A 5762-nucleotide genomic window follows, 5' to 3' on the forward strand; every position below is an offset into this window, starting at 1 on the left:
CCCACAAGGGGCAGCCCGAAGAAACCTGCTCATAGCCTCAGCTACAATGAGGTACAGTAAAGGGGCGAGGGGACAGCCCTGCCCTTCCAAATGGGAAATCTGAAAACGCTCGTCGTGCCCCCCACCACAAGCTAAAACAGTGCTATGAGCCTCCCTGTATAGGCAGCAGGACACCCCTCTGATCCAGTTTTGGGAAAACCCCATGTGTCCCATAGTGCCCTCCAAAAAATCCCAATCCACTCTATCATAAGCTTTTTCAAAATCAAGCAAAAGCATGGCAAGAGGCTGCTGACTAAACTTTGCCCACTCGACAGCTTCCTAGAAAGAAAAGATGTTATCAAATATACTCCTTCCTTAGAGGAACCCATTCTGTGTGTATCATGGATAGTCCTTTGGAGAATCGGCTACAACCTTATACTCAAGGCTTTAGCTAAGATCTTATATGCAGATCCAAGGAGAGTGATGGGCCTCCATTGCTTGATGTCAGTCTTGTCCCCACTTTTGGGGATAAGGTGAATCAGCCCCTCCGTGAGGTATGGCAACATCATACCCGACAGCCACATTTCCTGAAGGGCAACAGTGATAGCATCTCCAATATGATCCCAAAAAAGAATAAAGAAGGCGGGAGAAAGACCATCATCCCCTGGGCATGAACCACTGGAAAGAGCATGCAGTGCGTGAAGGAATTCATCCTTCGAGAAAGGGGCATCCAGGGAAGAACACACAGCATCTGTAATGAGCCTGGGCATGCACTCCCAAACTTTCTGTCGTGCCACATCTCTCAGAGGAGAGGGCAACTCTGCAGTCAACAAAGACCGATAAAAATCTGAAGCAATATCCCTTACCTTATCAAGCTCGATCTGAACCTCACCCTGTGAATCCTGCAAGTACCTCACAGAATCCTTGCTATGGGAAGGCATGTGTGCTGAAAAAAACTCTTTGTTGCACCTGCCACCCATCTGAGTCCAAAAAGCCTCGTTCACATGAAACGCGAACTCAGCCCTCCTGTCCATGGCCAACTGCAACTCTGCTCTAACTGTGGTCAAGAGGTCTATAATCCAAGATGCATGTGGATGCTTTTCATGTTCCCTCTGAAGAGCAGCAATCCTACGCCTAATAGCTCTCTCCTTGTCCAAAGCCTCTTTCTTCTTGGACAAGGTAGCGCTATGATAATGATGGCTGGTCCTCTCAAGAGCCAACGCAATATTATGACGAGGATCAAGATCATCACAAGATCTCCATATCTCTCTGATCTCAAGGGAGATGTCAGCATCTAGATAAAGAAAGTCAGGGATACGGACACGGGGAGAGGCCGAGCGAGCCCCAGGCTCCCTGAGACACAAAACGATGGGGCAATGATTGGATTTGGTGGTGCCAGGCATAATAGCAATGATGCCTCTTCTGTCCAGGGACCAATCATCCACATAAAATCTGTCCAGATGTGCAAAGATGCTCTCATCCCCGCTCCTGCGGTTATGCCGAGAGAAAGATAAGGAGTTTGGCCTTCTCTGGAAGTCATCCTCGGTCCAGCAATCCCTGCCAAAAAAAGAAAGCGTGAACCTCTCCCATGAGGTTTGCTCCTCCAAAGGGTGTAAACCCCCTTCGCGTCCACCCTTCTTGTCAGAAGGTTGCTCAACCATATTGAAGTCTCCTCCCACTATCCAATGATCAACCTGGGGAATGACATTTGTAATGGTGTCCTAAAAGGCCACCATTTCACCTCTCACGTTAGGTGCATAGATATTCAAGATTCCCAATTTATGACCCTCATGCATGATCAAGATCCATTGCGCTCTAGCAGGGATGATAACACCGTGCCCAATAACATGAGGCATAACCGATGCTGCCACTGAAGTGCAAACACCCCCTCTAGTCCTAGCAGCAGACAACCGAAGACCAGAAGGTGTGGCCAGAAAGCATCTTACCAGTTTTTCCACACTGAGATCTATCCAATTTGTGTTCCTGCAACAAAAGTATATCCATAGACCCTCCTGTAACAGCAAGGTGAAGCTGGTCCTTCAGAAGGCGCTTCCTACCACACGGGTGGGAAGCCCTCAAAGGCCCTGAACATTCCATGAGACGATTCTCATAAAAGAGAAGAGGGTTTAACCCCCGATCTAAGAAGACGATGGGTAGCCTAAGGACGCCTCTCATAATGCTGGAGGACGAGATAATCCACGGAGCACTGACATGCCCTTGTCCGAGGCCCTGCACAGTACCTGCATATGTACGAGAAACATGTGCACCCTGCGGGGCATCATGCTGAAAATCCTACAATACATGATCCCCACTGCGCTGAACATCGTGCATATCGCCCCCTCCAAGTAGAGAGGACTCAACAAAATCATCCTGATCTGATATATCATCTCCTTGCAAAGATGCATGAGCTGATACATCCCTCTGCCCAAAAACATCATCTATCTGATACAAGATACGAGGAGGTCTTCCCATTAATCGCACCAAGGGGGCGGGCGTGAGAGACAGCTCGCCACACCTAGCGGACTGTAGGATGAGAAGGATCCAAGGGAGGTGGCGCTTGAGAAGCACGCTTGCGAGGCCTCCTGCGACCCCGAGCCCGAGGGCAATCTCGAGCAAAGTGACCCTGTTAGTGACAAACCCGGCACTGATCGGGTTTACCTGCAATCTCCATACGTTGCTTCAAAGGACTACTAGGGCCCAGAAGCAAAACATAGTCCTCAAAGAGCTCACTGTCACGGGAAAGAACCATGACCCTGGGGACAACATCTACCAGGCAGTCACCACCTGGGCAGAAGATGTCGGCAAAGCGTGGAGGGGGGGCACTTGAAGAACCAACCCAAAGGCGGACCCGATGGCCTCTAGCATAGGCCAATATGCGCGAGGAAGACCTGGGAATCTGAGAGTAATCGGGAAACGGTTCCGGTCTTCCTCAACAGGGTCAAAATAGCTGGAGTAAGGAAGAAAAAAAACCTTCCTCGGGCCCAATGGCAAAGGACTACCCTTCAAAACCTCTGAGGCTGCGTCCTCATAATCAAAATCCACTTGAAAGAAACCTCTTCCAAGCAACCTGACATCTCAAAAGTGTGGAGCGAGGTTGGAAGGCAGAGCCGCCACAACCCAATCCCGAGCCTGGAGAGACGGGAAGGGTGAGATCCAAAGATTCTGGCAATGAGGGTGTTTTGGAGTCCTTCTCGATTTCGACAAAGAGGACCGCGGGCTCGGCTTCGAAAAAAACAATGGTTCGCTCGGCCGAGGGAGAATGATTAGCCATGATGCTAATCGAAGAAAAAGGCCGACTTGAACGTGGATGAGAAGCAATCCGAACCAAGGGGAAGAGGCAGGCAAGGAGGCGGAGGAGAGAAGATGGGCGGGGGAGGGGCAGCACAACATGGGCTACGCAGAGGGATGAGGCAGAGGAAGGGGGGAGGCGGGGAGAGGAGGGGAGGCAAATCAGCGCAAACAGGAGGGCAAAGAAGGGCGGCAGAGGCAGGTGCAAACAACAGTGGAGGGATGAGGCAAAGAAGGGCGAGCATAGATTTTGATTAAGGTAATGTGATCTTGATTGGTGTGTGATCCAGTTGATTCATTTTACTGATCTTGATTGGTGTGTGATCCAGTTGATTCATTTTACTTAGTCTCTTGTCTCTGAATCCTTAATAAGTAACTATAATCCTGGAGTTCATCACTTGTTCTGAGCAACCACCTTGCTCATGCATGGATTATCATATGTTACTGTTTCTCATCAACAAGTTTCAGTCGACCCATCACTATTGAAGTAATGCGTAGGGGATAAAGTTAGCATAAAAGCTTCAGTGGCTCGCAGTGCTTTGTTTTTTAACTTTGTAGCACATCTCAGGCTCGTGAAACCGTGGGCTTGTGAACAGGCTCGTGAAACCGTGGGCTTGTGAACTGTTGGTGTTTATGGATGGATTTTGGAGACTATTTTGATTTTGAGTACTTGAAGGAACTATGTTGAGAGAAGTTGGTATTTAGTGGCTTATATTAGGACACTCTTTTTTTTTCGAAAGCCCCCCTAAGAGGGGATGTAGCCGAGGTAGAAGCTACACTACTCACACACAACACTACGATGTCAGGGCTCAAACCCACTACCTCTTAGTTAGAGTGGGTCTAGATGAGCTAAGCCACTCGGGCAATATTTTACGAAGAAGATTGAGGTGAAGACAAATATAGCAAGGGGACTCGTGCATAGATTTGTCCTACTTCTGGGTACTATTCTAATAAATACAGTTGTCCATGCATAAGCCATATGAAATAATTATGTGATTGTTTCTCAAGTTTCAATCAACTCATCACAACGTGTTGTATATACTCTTTGACATGTTCTTGCATATTGTATATCAACCTTGTTGTATCATGAGGAGGCTTGCTTGTAAACAAGTTTAAAATCCTTAGGATTAGGAATGGGCGTCCTCATCTTACTTACTCTTGGGCAGCAAAGTAAGAAGTGACTTATGAGGTATACAAGTAGGTGACCCACACCTTGCTACGGCCAAGCCATACAACAAAAAATACTTAGGACACACTCCCTTCTTGGGAATTAAAAAATGAAACTCTTTGTACCAAGCCAAAATTATGATGTATCCCTCAATTGAGATATTAAGGATCTTCCTTGATTTTTGGTGTGTATATTTTTGTGTTATTTCCATCCAAATATTATTTACATATTGCGTGTTAATTTCTAGGAAAAAGACACAAATACACATGCACGGCACTTCCGTGCAAGGCCAAGACCTTGTTGAGTACACCCCAAAGGTTGATCCAATGACCCTTATGTTCTAATGCTTTGACCCTTATTAAGCCCATCTAGATCACATTCATGTCTTGTTAGCTATGGTGTAAAAAATGGATCTTCTAGGCCTCCTACATGTCCAAAACTTGAGTTATAATGAACCATGGCCCAAAATGTTAGTGTAAGGCTTGGACATCATTGGTGGTGCATCTTGATCACATTCCAACATTCCATTTTTTTGCATCGCAACAATCTTTGTGGCCTTCTTGATCATTTCATCTTTTTGTGGATCCCCCCCCCCATCATAGCAAGTGTAATGTTCTACAACAACTGGATTCTTCTTATCCATGGAAATATCAAATGTTATCTTGCATGCTCAAGCACTTTATACAAGGATCGGTTGTGTTTGAATCCATACCACAACCAAACACGATAGACTTCAATCTCCTCCCAAGTGCCAATCCCACCACAAACTTTACAAACTAGGGAACATCTAGCAATATTTCATTGTTTTGAATGTATATTGCATGTTAAAGTTTGTTCTCTCAAACACCCATTTAAGAGTTTTGTGGCATTCTTTAGAAAGTTCAAATGCACCAAGGCACCAAATTTCTCTCTGTGACTGTACACAAACTTTTTTTCACCCTTGCATCATGACATGAGTCATAGCACCATTCATGAGTGTAACACTTCACACATTCTAGCTTCTAGCCCTTCATAATCTCACAATCATCTAACTTGGGGACAAAGACTAGTCTCCCTCCAACCTTAGAAATTTGTAAGTGATATACTCATGCAATGGAATCCTTCGTTTTAGTGTACATAATTGTTCTCTCTTCAATACAAACATACTTTCCCACCACTCCTAGCAAGCCTCGATTGTCATGTTCTTCGAACAATCAAAGAATCCATATACTCCTAAGAGTGTTTTCTGCAACATGGAGTATGGCTTCATACCCTTGGCGACTTACACTGAAGAATATTAATCATTTGAATGCCTTTAAATATCAACGCATCTATGCTATTTGAGTGG

Source organism: Cibotium barometz, chromosome 42 (genome assembly GCF_041138505.1).
Source record: "Cibotium barometz isolate CiBa-2024 chromosome 42, ASM4113850v1, whole genome shotgun sequence".
Taxonomy (NCBI): Eukaryota; Viridiplantae; Streptophyta; class Polypodiopsida; order Cyatheales; family Cibotiaceae; genus Cibotium; species Cibotium barometz.